At 38.9% G+C, this 15427-nt stretch overlaps 1 protein-coding gene across 3 annotated transcripts in view; it reads right to left on the minus strand.

Moving 5' to 3' along the window:
- Positions 1-15171, minus strand: part of nkx3-1 (NK3 homeobox 1) — a 20292-nt gene extending 5121 nt beyond the window's left edge. The window contains exon 1 of one of the 3 annotated variants that reach the window (XM_051903283.1): positions 15038-15171. The gene's annotated coding sequence lies outside the window, so the exon portion shown is untranslated. Of the gene's footprint in view, positions 1-13891; positions 13992-15037 lie in introns of those variants that run through there. The other 2 variants (XM_051903284.1, XM_051903285.1) reach the window with 2 other exon arrangements.
- Between the last annotated feature and the right edge of the window lie 256 nt (positions 15172-15427).

The following is a 15427-nucleotide window of genomic DNA, read 5'->3' on the forward strand; positions in this document are numbered from 1 at the left end:
AATTCGGAAGATTCCTGCATATTAACACAGTACATTGTGCCCTATTTTTACAGTCTTTTCTTAGAATGTAGGCTGATTTCACCGCAAACACTCCGGTGCTGCTATCAAAACATCGCTCTGTTTGTTTGCGCAGCTGACTTTCTGTTTTTTGAAAAGCTGCTCTTATAGATTGCTGGAGTGATGACAATTAAGGCCAACCTGGAAGTTATAGCATCACCCTTGTTCCATTGACAAAAAGCACTTAATCAAAGTAGCACCATATATATATATATATATATATTTTTTTTTTTGACAGGAATGAAAATAAGGCTGTGAGGGATAGACGTACAGTGTTTTCAATGGATTGTACTGTTGTTTAACCCTTTCATGCATAGAGGTCACTATGGACAGCTAGTCAAAAAGCATTTTCATATGTATGTATTTGTTTTGATTACATAGTTGCACATCAACCTCTACAGTGGACCCTAGTGCATCATCCTATACACTGCCAACAAGTATAGCAAGCTTTATTTTAAATACATTTTTCTCCAAACCAAGATGGCTGATGGCCAGTCAGAAATGCCAAGTTGCAATCCATTCCTTCTTTCCTATGAGACTCCACTAAATTGACATCATGAATCACTAGCTATATTTCAGCTACAATTCATATTATTACTGTGACTGTTGTTCTTGAAAATACATCATCTGCAGTAACTTTTTTGGCTGTAAGTAAATATATTTGTGTTTTTAGAATGTAATTTGCAGTTACATCAAAAAAGTAACATGATTACGTAATGCATGTTACTTGTAATGTGTTAGTTATCACATTAAAAAGTAATCTGATTGCGTAATGTATGTTACTACTTGTAATGCATTACTTTACTAGTTACATCAAAAAGTAATCTGATTGCGTAATGCATGTTACTTGTAATGCGTTACTTTACTCGTTACATCAGAAAGTAATCTGATTATGTAACGAATTTTACTTGTAATGCGTTACTTTACTCATTACATCATTACATCAAAAAGTAATCTGATTACGTAATGTATGTTACTTGTAATGCATTACTTTACTAGTATCAGATTGGCACTTACAGACCTTCTAAACTCTATTGGAGTTAGACAAGACGTGTCAGGACCCACTCATTGTTGTAATCATACTTTAGATCTAATAATGTCACATGGAATCGATATTTATGCCGTTGAAATTCTGCAGCAGAGCGATGACATCTCAGATCATTATCTAGTCTCGTGTATACTACATTTAGCTAAGGCTGCTAAACTACCCCCCTGCCACAAATATGGTAGAACTATCAGTTCTACCACTAAAGATTGCTTTATAAATAATCTTCCTGATCAGTTTCATCACCTTAGCATTCCAGAAAGCTTAGAAGAACTCAATGTTGCAACAGAAACTATTGCCTCTCTCTTTTCCAGCACATTAGACGCAGTAGGTTTTTTCGCATTTCGTGGAGAGAGAGAATGATTGACTACAGAAAGGCCTTAAAAACTGCTAGTGGCTAAATTAATGAGAAATAAAGCTTCAACTTCTGATGTTTCCAAACAGCACAGCAGTAATGACTTTATGAACTTCTTTACTTGCAAGATTGATCATATTAAAGAGAAAATTATAACCATGCAACCGTCTACTACAGTATCACATCAGACAGTGCATTGTAGTATCCCTGAGGAAAAATTCAATTAATTCGCTGCTATAGGAGAGGAAGAATTGTCTAAACTTGTTAAATCATCAAAATCAACAACATGCATGTTAGACCCTATACCGACTAAGCCATTGAAAGAGATGCTTCCAGAGGTCATAGATCCTCTTCTTAATATCGTTAATTCATCTTTATCACTAGGATACGTATCGAAAACTTTTAAGCTGGCTATTATTAAACTCCTTATTAAAAAAACACAACTTGATCCTCGAGAATTAGTCAATTACAGGCCGATCTCGAATCTACCTTTTCTGTCAAAAATACTAGAAAAACGCAGTATCATCACAACTATGTTCCTTTTTAAATAGAAATGGTATCTGTGAGGATTTCCAGTCAGGATTTAGACCGTACCATTATTGAGACTGCTCTCATTCGAGTTACAAATTATTTGCTCTTATCATCAGATTGTATTTGTATCTCTCTATTAGTGTTACTGGATCTTAGTGCTGCATTCGACACTATCGATCACAACATTCTTTTGAATAGACTTGAAAATTATGTTAGCATTAGTGGAATTGCATTGTCATGGTTCAAATCATACTTATCTGACTGTTATCAGTTCGTAGTAGTAAACGAAGAGATCATATCGATCACAAGTTCAATATGGAGTACCGCAAGGCTCAGTACTAGGACCATTGCGTTTCACTCTGTACATGCTACCCTTGGGAGATATCATTAGGAAGCATGGCATTAGTTTTCACTGTTACTCTGATGATGCAGCTCTATATTTCTTCGCACCCTGATGAAACTTACCAATTCACAAAATTAACGGAATGCATAGCTGATATAAAAAATGGAATGACCTGACTTCTGGTTATGAGGTGTGCAGAGTAGTCGTGCACTCAGCCTGCTCCCGCGGTTTTAACTTTTCTTAACTTTTCATTTTCATCTATAGTGCCAACAAATGTTTAAGAAACTGGTTGTAATTGTTTGGATAGCGTTACCATGTCTAAGGCTAAAGGAAAACTCACAGACAAGGATAAGAAGTGCCCGTCGATTTCCATGGCCGACATAAGTTCGCTGCTGGACGAACACAGAGCGGCCCTATCGGCCGATTTCAAATCATCATTTGAGTCTCTTGCCTCTATGCTGGATAGCATCCGATCAACTATTAATGATCACGGGCAACGCATTGATTCTCTAGAAGTTAACGCCACTTCAGCTGACCAACGGCTTCAGCATCTTGAGGATGCCTACTCCGCGTTGCAGAAAGACAATGATCTGCTCCAACTCAAAGTAGCTGATTTGGAGGGACGCAGCAGACGTCAAAACATTCGAATCATGGGATTACCCTAATCGATTGAGGGCTCTCGTCCATCCGCGTTTTTCTCTCAACTGCTCATTGATGTTCTTGGTACGGAGGTCCTCACTTCACCTCCCGAGATAGATCGAGCACATCGGGCCTCGCTCCCAAGCCAGCGAAGGGAGGAAAACCGCGGCCTGTCATTTTGTGTCTTCACCGGTTCCAAGTAAAAGACCTGGTAATCCGCAAGGGTCGCAAACAGGGCGCCCTGCATTATAAAGGCCATCCGATTCACATGTTAGATGACTACAGCCCCGACATATTGAAGCAGCACGCTGAGTACAGAGGCTCGATGGCCGAGCTATACAAGCACGGGTACAAACCGGCGCTCCTTTTCCCAACTAGGCTGCGCATCACTCTACCCAACGGGGATAAAAAATGCCTCCTGTCTGCTTCTGATGCTGTCAAGTTTGTCCAAGACTTAAACACAACCTCGTAATAAAGCCAACTGACTCTTTTGGATTACTAATGTCTTGTTGCGCTGTTATTGCCATTTCGGTGCAGTTTTTTTTTTTTTTCTCCTTTTATAAACTTTGCCTTATTATGGAATGTAATTGCGTGAATACTGTACGGTCTTTTTTCTTTTACTTTTGTATCTTAGCATCTATATGTTTCCTTGCACAGTGGTTTTGCTGTAATATTAATGCTGCTTTGCTATATAGTTGTTCTTCTGATTATTATGTAGGCCGAGCGGTTTGCATAAGTTGTAGCCTCACGGCTTTCAGTGTTTTTTTTGTTTTTTTTTAAGTTTTTTTTTTAGATGTTTGATTGACAAGGTTTAACTTGTGTTCTTTAAATCTATTTACACTCTAATGTGGGGGGCAGTGCGATTGGTATAAGAAAGTATTCATCGAAGCTGATCTTTGTGTCAGAGTGCTGTTCATTGCTGTTCTCTTCAGCAACTGGGCTGGGGTTTGGGAGTTTAATGTTTTTTTTTTTCTCTCTCTCTCTTTCCAATCCTGTGTGCTACACCCTTTCTATTGCTCTCGGGAAATTGCCATGGCTGCAGATTTTTGTTGAATTACTACCTCTAAAAGATGTTAAATCATAACACTAGTTTGGAGACATGAAGATGAAGGGGTTGAATTCAAAATGCAATAAAGTGATCACTTAAAATGTATAAACACTAAAATTGCTTTTTTGCAGGAAACCCACCTTAAACCATCTGATCATCTTAAACTTTGCAGAGGTTGGGTAGGCCAACTCTACCATTCTTCATTTTAAAGTAAGGCTCGTGGGACTGCAATCCTAGTGCAAAAATCTGTACCTCTACCTGTTACCTAAGTTATATCAGATCCTAATGGCTGCTTTGTTACCAGGAAAATCTTTGGCTGTAGTCTGACGTTAGCTAATGTATATGGTCCAAATTGGGATAATGAGGATTTCTATTAAAACTTTCTTTTCTCTCTTCCAGATTTAGTTTCTAGTCAGCTTATTCTTGGTGGAGACTTCAACTGCTGTCTTGATTCTCCACTTGATTGTTCTTCCAATAAGCCAATCTAAATCATCTAAAATCATTCAAATGTTTATGGAGCTATATGCAGTCTCGGATGTATGGAAGCAGTTTTCTTTTTTTTCTCCTGTACATGGTACTGCACATGGTACTTTTTCTCGAATTGATCCCTTTCTTATCGACAATAAGTTGCTCTCCTCTGTTTGCACCTGTTTTTATAGTCCTATAGTTATTTCAGATCATGCTACCATCATAGTGGATATCTCATGTCCAGGTGTATGTTTCACACGATCCCCTTAGTGCTTTAATTAATTTCTTCTTACTGACCCAGATTTCATTAAAATCATTGACAGTCGCATTGACCTTTTCATTTCCACCAATGTTAATCCAGACATGTCAGCATTAACAATCTGGGAGGCATGTAAGGCTTATTTATGTAGAGAGATAATTTCCTACTCTGCCTTTCAAAAACAAAATATACTGCTGAAAGGAACATTTCTATTTCTAGAGATTTGATGAACTTACAGTCCAAATGCGCAGATGCACCTGATCCTGAACTTATCAAGGAATTGCTTACTAAAAAGTCTGAATTTGATATACTGGCTGCTGATGGGGCAATAGTAGCATTGCTTCAGTCTCGTCATAATTATTATGAGTCTGGAGATAAGCCAGGGAAAATATTGGCCCACCAAATTTGACAATCTGTCTCAACTCAACATATTATACAAATCAATACCAATGGTGGCACAATTATTAACCCTCAAATTATTAATGACCAATTCAGGATTTTTTTATGCCTTGTTGTATGCTTCTGAGTGTTCATCTGAAGAAGCTGAATTCGATAGTTTCTTTAGGGTCCTAAACATTCCTTCTATTGACACTGAGACATCTTCTAGATTAGATGAGCCTTTTACTGTAGATGAAATTAAAGGAATTACTTACTGAAATTACTTTCAATGCAAAGTAGGAAATGTCCTGGGCCTAATGGTCTGCCTACTGAATTTTTTAAAGCATTTGCTGATAAACTCTCCCTATTACTTCTAAACATGTTTAATGAATCCCTACAATCTGGCATACTCCCTCAAACTTTAAGACAGGCCACCATCTCATTAATATTGAAGAAAGGCAAGGATCCGCTTCTCTGTAGTAACTATCACCCTATTTCTTGGTTATGTGCAGATGTTAAAATATTAGCCAAGATGCTGGTAAGGCGTTTAGAGGTTGTTTTGCCTTCAATCATTTCTACAGACCAAACGGGGTTTGTCAAGGGAAGATACTCTTTCCACAATGTTAGGCATCTATTTGAAGTATTATATTCTCCTTCAGCATCTACCACCCCTGAGCTGGTTGTTTCGATGGACGCAGAGAAGGCATTTGACCATGTGGAGTGGCCTTACTTGTTTTTCACTTTAAAAAGATTTGGATTTGGCAGTAAATTTATTTCCTGGATTAAACTTTTGTATGTTTCTCCTTTGGCTCGTGTGCGCTCCAACAATGACTATTCTGACTATTTCCCTCTTGGACGTGGTACTCGGCAGGGCTGTCCACTCTCCCCCTTACTGTTCGCCATAGTTATTGACAGTGGCCCTTAGGTTAAGTCAGATAATGGGCATCACAAGGGGAGGTTCTGTGCATAAGCTGTCTTTATACACTGACAATCTTTTACTTTTCATCTCTGATCCAGACAGACCCATACCCCAAGTGTTAGTCTTATTAGAGGAATTTGGACATGTTAAAGGGTATAAACTGAATCTTCATAAGAGTGAACTAATGCCTATAAATTCTGCAGCCATAGCCTATCCTCTTTCAAAACTGCCTTTTAAAACATCATTAGATCATTTTAATTACCTGGGCGTCTGTGTAACCAAGAATTATTCTGATCTGTTCAATTGTAATTTCTCTCCTCTGCTGGATCAAATGACTAAAAATTGTCAACGTTGGTCATTATTGCATCTTTCCCTAGCAGGTAGGATAAATTGTATAAAAATGAACATACTGTCTAAATCTTTATATCTCTTTCAATGCATTCCAGTTTTTATTCCCAAGCTTTTCTTTCACTCTATGGATAGCTTTATTTCTCAATTTATCTGGAATGGAAAAACTCCCAGAATATGAAAAGGCATTTTACAAAAAACTAAGGAGTTTAGCACTACCTAACTTCTTGTTTTATTATTGGGCTGCAAATATCAGAAATATGTTATTCTGGTGTAGTTCTGATGATCAACCTCCACCCTGGTTAAGGATTGAGGAGGATGCATGTGATAATTGTTCACTTACGTCTCTTCTCTGTCTTCCTCTCTCACTATCATCTTTGACATTCTCCAATAATGTTATTGTTAAAAACTGTCTAAAGATCTGGTGTCAATTTAGGCACCATTTCACTTTACAGTCAACGCCTCTTCTATGCCCAGTGCATCTTAACCCCCTCTTTCCTCCCTCTTTCACTGATAAGGCTTTTGCAGCTTGGGTGGACCGTGGGATCATCTCTGTTAAGCAACTTTACTTTGACGGAACTTTCGCTTCATTTGAACATTTGTCTCAAGTTTTTAACTTGCTAAGGTCCCATTGTTTCAGATATTTGCAAATCCGGGACTTTGTCCGTAAGCATTTTCCGGAGTTCCCCATGTACCCACACTCCACCCTTGTCGACAACATTTCCAATATTAACCCTTATCAAAGAGGGGCCATCTCCACAATATACAATACTCTATTGGCGTCCCACCCCTTGGCTTCTGATAGTCTTCGGACTATCTGGGCTTGGGATCTTAACACGGAGATAGATGCAGAGACATGGCAGTTGGTTTTAAAATGTGTTAATAATTCATCTGTTTGTGCTCGTCATGGGGTTTTACAGTGTAAAGTTGTTCACAGAGTACACTGGTCTAAAAGTAAATTAGCCTGCATGTTCCCCAACATTGATCCATGTTGTGACAAGTGTCATCTAGAACCAGCTAATTTAACCCATATGTTCTGGACCTGTCCTGCTCTGTCTGTTTTTTGGGAGTCTGTTTTTGACTCACTCTCAGCTACCACATCTGTTAAAATCTCTCCCTATCCACTAATTGGCTTGTTTGGTGTCTTGCCTCCTGATTACTCATTGCCATCTCATTTCATTGAGCTGGTAGCTTTTCTCACTTTACTAGCAAGACGTTGTATTTGGATGCATTGGAAAGGTCCTCACGTCCCCTCTCACACTCAGTGGATAAAAGATGCTTTATTTTTTATTACATTAGAAAAAATTAAACACTCTCTCCATCGCTCCATGGTTAAAATCTCAACCGTAAATACCGTTCCTTGAGCATGTTAGATCTCTGCAGCTGCATGCAGTCCTTATTGATTGATTGTCCATCTACACTGTACTATTGTAATCCCGTTTATCCCGAATCCCGACTGTGCACTTGTATTGTCATGTTAGTAGCACACATTTGGTACTAAGTGCTGATAATTTGTTAATACATCTTAGACTCAATTAAGGATTGATTTGGTGCAGCCTATGTCTGTAATAATACATGGTTTGGTTGTAAGTTATTGTATACTGTACTAAACTTGTTAATTTATTTATTTTTTTAACCTAATTTAGTTTTGTTTTGTTTTGTGTTTTTGTTTTTTCTTTAATGTGTTTATTATTTTCTGTCTGTTTTGCTGTTGGGGAACGAGGGAACGAGACGCTGCGTCAAGCTCTTTGGGAACGCCTCTGCGTGATTGCGTCGTGAAGCACATGTGAAATCAGTCCAATGGCGTGACATAGGCGGGTGACGTCATAACCAGGAAACTATAAAGCACACCTGAACCAAACAGTGTCAGCTTCTGAAAGGTCAAAGTAAGTCGGTTACAGGTATGCCGGGAGTATGGCAACGTGACGCAGTGTCTCGTTCCCTCTCAGGGAACCATGGTTACATACATAACCTGAGACGTTCCCTTTCATGGGAACTCGCACTGCCACAAGAGCTTTGGGAACGAAATACCCACGCCGCCATAAAACCAAGTGCCTGTCTGTGTGAAATCGTAATGCGCACACTGAGACGCGAGCACTCGTGACCCCGGGAGTTGAGGCCAGGTCCAGGTTATAAAACCTGAAGAACGTGTGCAGCGAGGACCATTCTGCCACATCACCAGAGGGGCTGGATATGTGAGGGAGTAAAACAATGGACAGTGTGTCATTTCTCGAGACGCAAACAGATCCACATCCGTTTTCCCTGAAGCGCTCCTACAGGAGCTCCACGACCTCGGGGTGAAGTCTCCACTCGCCGGGCCTCAGCCCCTGCCTCGACAGGATGTCTGCTCCCTGATTCAGACGCCCCGGGATGTATACTGCCCTGACTGACAGTAATTTCCCTTGGGCCCACAGGAGGATCTGGTGTGCCAACTTGCATAAGTGGCGCAAATGCAGACCCCCCCTGATGACTTATACAGTTGCAAGAAAAAGTATGTGAACCACTTGCAGAATCTGTGAAAATGTTAATAATTTTAACAAAATAAGGGAGATAATACAAAATGCATGTTATTTTTTATTTAGTACTGTCCTGAGTAAGATATTTTACATAAAAGATGTTTACATATAATGCAAAAGACAAAAAAAAATTTATTAAAATAACCCCATTCATAAGTATGTGAACCATTGATTCTTAATACTGTGTGTGGTTACCTGAATGATCTATGACTGTTTTTTTGTTTTGTGATGGTTGTTCATGAGTCCCTTGTTTGTCCTGAGCAGTTAAACTGAGCTCTGTTCTTCAGAAAAAAATCTCCAGGTCCTGCAGATTCTTCAGTTTTCCAGCATTTTTTGCATATTTGAACCTTTACAGCAGTGACTGAATAATTTTGAGATCCGTCTTTTCACACTGAAGACAACTGAGGGACTCAAACACAACTTTTAAAAAAGGTTCAAACATTCACTGATGCTCCAGAAAAAAAAACATGATGCATTAATAGATGGGGGATGAAAACATTTGGAATTTGAAGATCAAGGTAAATTGTATTTAATTTGTCTTCCGGGAAACATGCAAGTATTTTCTGTTGCTTCCGAAGGACAGTACTAAAGGAAAAAAAAAGATATTCAAGCGAAATCAGAAAAATTTGGACCTCTTCATCCTGTTCAAAAGTTTTCACCCCCCGACTCTTAATGCATCGCGTTTCCTTCTGAAGCATCAGTGAATGTTTGAACCTTTTTTAATAGTTGTGTTTGAGTCCCTCAGTTGTCCTCCATGTGAAAAGATGGATCTCAAAATCATTCAGTCACTGCTGTAAAGGGTTCAAATATGCAAAAGATGGTGGAAAACTGAAGAATTTTTGGGACCTGGAGATTTTTTTCTGAAGAACAGAGCTCAGTTTAACTGTTCAGAACAAACAAGGGACTCATGAGCAACCATCACACAACAAAAAAACAGTCGTAGATCATCCAGGTAACCACACACAGTATTAAGAATCAGTGGTTCACAAACTTTTGAACTGGGTCATTTTAATAAATACAGCTATTTTTTTTTGTCTTATGGGTTATATGTAAACATCTTTTATGTAAAATGGGAGGAAGTGTTTGGGTGCCAGGAACACAGCCATCATCTCCAACTGGTTTATGTGCCAGGAAAAATAATGGCCTCTCCACAGACCCCGAGCCGAGCGACCACTCATGATCGCCCCAGCCGGTGAGGGACACATCCGTCGTAAGCGTTAAGTGAGGACAAGGAGCTCCCAACACTGGCCCTTGGGAAAGAAACCAAGGTTTTTTTCCACATGACACAAGCACGAAGGCATCGCCACATGATCTTGATCATGCGAAACGGATTTCCCCTCGGGGAGAACCACCTTGGTTTTGAGCCACCATTGCAAAGGTCTCATGTACAGCAGGCCAAAAGGTATCACATTGGACGCTGCCATCAGACCTAACAGTCTCTGAAACTGTTTCACAGTGAGTGACTGGCCTAGCTTCAGCTTGTTTACGGCAGTGAGAATCTCTTCTATGCAAGCCGGAGATAGACGTGCTTGCATTGAAACCGAATCCCAAATTACGCCCAGAAAAGAGGTTCTCTGAGCTGGAGATAGCACACTTTTCTTTGCGTTTAGCCGTAACCCCAACAACTTCATGTGGGCGAGAACAGCATCTCGATGCTGAACCACCAACTCTTTTGACTGTACCAGAATCAACCAGTCGTCTATGTAGTTCAACACGCGGATGCCCTGGAGTCGCAACGGAGCCAGAGCTGCATCCACGCATTTTGTGAAGGTGCGGGGTGATAAAGCTAGGCCGAAGGGAAGAACCCAGTATTGGTACACTTCGCCCCCGAAAGTGAACCTCAGGAACTTCCTGTGTTGAGGAAGGTTGGAGATATGAGAATATATGCCTTTCAGATCTATCATGACAAATCAGTCCTCAGACTTGAATTGTGACATGATTTGTTTCAGAGTGAGCATTCTGAACTTGAGCTTCTTGACTGTAAGATTTATTAGGCACAGATCTAGAATAGGACGCAACCCTCCATCCTTCTTCGGAACTATAAAGCACCGGCTGTAAAACCCTGACTCCCTGCTGGGAGAAGGAACCTGTTCTATAGCTTCTTTTCGCAAGAGAGTCTGTACTTCTTATTCCATAACCAGAGCCTGCTCGGGGCTCACCTCGGTGAGCAAAACCCTGTTGAACCTGGGCGATCACAATCCGAACTGAATTCTGTACCCAAATTCTATTGTGTGCAGGACCCATTGAGATACATTTGACAGAAGTTTCCATGCTGCCAGAAAATCTACTAAGGGTATCAGTCTCTCGAGAATGACCTCTGGTGTCTGGTGTGTGACCAGCTTGATGCCCTGAAATGGCGAACCGGCAGGGAACAACCGAACTGGCCGCTTTTGACCCCTCCTCGGAGGGAGCGAACATCCCAGCGCCACTACGTTTCCGGGTGGACAGTGAGATGTGTTCGCTGAGAACTGCTGCGTCCTGAAGCACACGAGGTGGCAGGGTTGGCAGAACGGCCCCCTGAGGGTACCGAAGGGAGATGGGCACCGTATGATGAGGTGGAAACTGGCGTCAGGACTTCTTTCCTCTGGATAATGACGTTCCTCAGATCCGTCTTACCCTTGGATGGCTTCCATTGTGAATGCTGCCCTGCCCCACAGTCTCTCTGTGGGGGAGTACGAGAAGCAACGCTCACTTTCTGTTGCGCCGTGTGAGGAGCTCATACTTGGCTGGGGCTGCTCCCACCCAGCAGCCCCTGGGACCTGAGAGCAGTGGGGAAGGAACTTTTGGAATTCCGCCACCTGTTTCTTACTGAACAGCCTCAAGAATCTCAATGCTGCGCTTGTATTGTGAAAACAAGGAAGAAAAAAAAAACAAGGAAGAAAAAAATGTGCATGGGCTCTTAGGGCTAGGCTATATTTGTCCAAGTAAAAAAGGATGCCTTTAATGTTCAAAACATGTTTAATTTGTTGTACTTCACTTCAGCACTAACTGTGTTAGTGTTGAAGTGAAGTACAACAAATTAAACATGTTTTGAACATTAAAGGCCTAGCCCTAAGAGCCCATGCACATTTTTTCTTTCTTCCTTATTTTCTCGTGATCTCAACTTCATTTTCTTTAGGCCTAAGTCATTCAACATTTTCTTTTTATACTAAATGATGTGGAGAACAAGTTTCATGTATATAGTTTATCTATTAGGCAAATAAGAGGTTACAAAAAGTATTAACAGTAAAAATGATCGTTTCTTTATTTTCTATTTTTGTTACAACAAAGGAATACTAACATGGTAATTTCTGCCCAAGAAGGGGGTAATTATAATAAATGTATGAATTTCTGATGCTCAAGAGGAGAACAGCAAATTCTAAACCAGGGGTTGTCAGCTCTGGTCCTCAAGGTCCACTTTCTGCAGAGTTTAACTCCAACTATAATCAGTTGAGAACCCCTGGTTTAGAATTTGATGTTCTCCTCTTGAGCATCAGAAATTCAATACATCTATTATAATTGTATTTTTGGTATTATAACCCCTGCTCTAACGTTGCCCACTAGAGGGAGCCATAGGATAAGGAATCGTTTAAGCCTAATGTTATTACTTTGGTTTCTATCCCTTTAAATGGAAATAAATGCATTGCTTGATCTAATTCATTTGTGTAACTATTGTGTACTGACAGTATAGTTTTATATATTTAACTTATGAATTTGTGAAATACTAATCACTAATATTTGGTGGAAAAATATGTACATCATTTGTGGTTCAGCTGCAGGTTGGGAAGCAGGTTAGGGCAGACTGCGGGTAAAATATCAAAGGCTATTTTTTAAATATAAAAATAATATTTCATGTTTATAATATTTTATTTACATAATTTCTGCATTTTAATGACTGTTGTTGCTAGCTGCTAAGGCAGCTATATGAGATGTGTTATCTTACCTGTGAATCATTTATCCTTATTTTTGCCATTTTTTAAAGTGTATTTTTATTTATTTATTAATTGATTTATTTTTAATTTTGTAATGTTTTATTTAACAGGCGGTGATTTCAATAAATCTGAGAAAAGGCTATTGCTTTGAAAATAACAATAAAATCAATTCAGTGGTGTGTTTGGAGAGTTTTGACTGAAATTAGAAATCCCAAATAATCAATTGTTTAGACTATACCTTTTATTAATGGCATTGCTGTTATGTTGTGGGAAGTGGTCTATAATCTTTTAAGTTCATCATCATTACTGAATCATTAGACGTCTTGGGTTGTCGGAATAGTAGCTCCATGAAAAATATTAAGAATAAAATTCAGAGTACATGTTCATATTGTGATCCAATGTGTAGCACCTCCAATGCAATACTTAAGCTATAGGTTCTGGAGTGGGGGGAGAAATATATAGAATTAGACTGAAGACCGGGGCCGTATTCACAAAACATTTTATCTTACCACTAAGAGTTCTTCTAAATAGCAGGAAAAGTTCTTAGCCAAGAGTTTTCTCTTAAAGCCTATTCACAAAGCTGCACAGACAAACTTTTACTAAAGAATAGACAGAAGTCTTAAGCTAAGAGAAAGGGGCGGGGTTGACCTCGTTGCTATGGATGATGTCAACACACTAACTATGCCCACTGATTGGCTGATGAGGGAGGAGTCTCTTGTCAGCGATTTAATCATAGAAATATTGTAGAACAAGATATCATGTTTCCATATTCAAATATAGGTTTTAAAATACAAATGTTGCCATATTCAAAAGAAAGATTTTTTTTTAAATAAAAATGTTGCCATATCGAAATAAAGATTTTAAAATGTAGGCTAAGTGTCACGAATTAAACTAGTATATGTTCAGTTAATTTTCCGCCTCTTACATGTCTGTGTCTCGACTCGAGAGACTGCAGAATTCAAGAGACAAATGATGCTTTATAAACAAAGGTTTTGGAGGAGCGCGTTCAAACGGTCTATCTAATCAGCTCGAGTGGAGGTATAAATATATATACACAGACGAGAGCCGATTCACCTTACCTCGACAGTTTTCTGCATCCCTCTGCCACCCCGTTCCTCACTCTCAGCTGAAGCTCGGAGTTTGGGCTAAATAAATTCCAAATAAATTCAAAGATCGGAGCCCTCGATCCCCTTGGACAGCATGCCAAATACACTTATTATATAGGCTATTTTTTTTACTCTATTCGATCATTTGTAAGTGTGAACTCGTGAAAACAACTGCCACAGGTAATAGTACATTATTTATTTATTAAAAATTTATTTTTGGCATTTTATTGTATTCAAATCTATAAATCAAAATACGTATTGCATTTATGAAGAAAAGGTTCAGCACCTAAGGCTTTATCGCTATTGCCTCATGGTGTACACCCAGCAAGCAATTTTATGTCTAATAGCCGTCAAAACATAGCCCGGCCGTCTAGGCTAAAACGAGGCAAAATTTGGGCTGTCAGTGAAAATCTAATAGACGTCTAACCATAACCCAAGAGTAGACTAGACATCAAATATACAGCTAATGAATGACTACATCTATACATGTAATAGACAACAAAATAATGGCTAAAGGATTCTTTTCACTTAAATATAACAGGTTCTCATAAATGACAATCAGTCCAAACAAATTAAATATAAAGGTTATTATTTCTAAAGGTTATTTAGAAAAAGAACTCAAGATAATACAAAATGATAAAAATAAATAAATAATGAAAGTTAAAAAATGTTTAAAAAGTTAAATAAAAAAGGTTAACAACGTTTTTTGATTTATAAAACAACCTGATTAATTTTCGGTTCCATAAATTCCATGTTTTATGTAAAGCACTTTGAATTACCTTGAAAACTGTTGTTGAAATCAGCTATACAAAATAAACTTGCTTTGCCAAATCAAAAACTCATATTTTCATATCATAATGATCAAAAGATATACGAGGCTTCCGTAACAAATAATAATAGGGTGCACAGGTTTCATGTTTACCCCCTTGTATTTAGATCATTAGAGAGTTTTAGGGCACAAGTAAACATACTGTACATGTGCATGTAGCATGTTAATCTAACCACAAAATGGCTTACTTTGAGTCCCGTTAAAATGTCACGGTTCCTACACATGATAACACATGATGTACATAAATAATGAACGCATGTCAAAATGAAAAACACAGATACGTACAAGACCAAAAGCAGGAAAGAATTTGCTTTAACATTTGCTGTTGCTTGCTCTCAGTCTCCAACAGTTGTTAAATGGCGGAAATGTTTATCGCGAGATCTGGCAACAGTGATCGAGAGAAACTTTCAAGTCTCGCGTTGCCAGTGGTCATGTCTCAGTAGAGCCAGTTGCCATCTAGCGGTTGAGAATTGTAATTGTAAATTTTTATTTAACTTAAAATTAAAGACAGTCATATATGTGTGTGGTGTATATATATATATATATATATATTGTGCACACAGCCTATCCAATTCAGAGCTAAATCGTGACAACATAGACCATGTCATGAAATGCCACCTACATCTTGTAGAAATCATTGACATTGCGAACATGATGGGATATCAACCATCTCAT

This window comes from Ctenopharyngodon idella, chromosome 8 (assembly GCF_019924925.1).
Source record: "Ctenopharyngodon idella isolate HZGC_01 chromosome 8, HZGC01, whole genome shotgun sequence".
Taxonomy (NCBI): domain Eukaryota; kingdom Metazoa; phylum Chordata; class Actinopteri; order Cypriniformes; family Xenocyprididae; genus Ctenopharyngodon; species Ctenopharyngodon idella.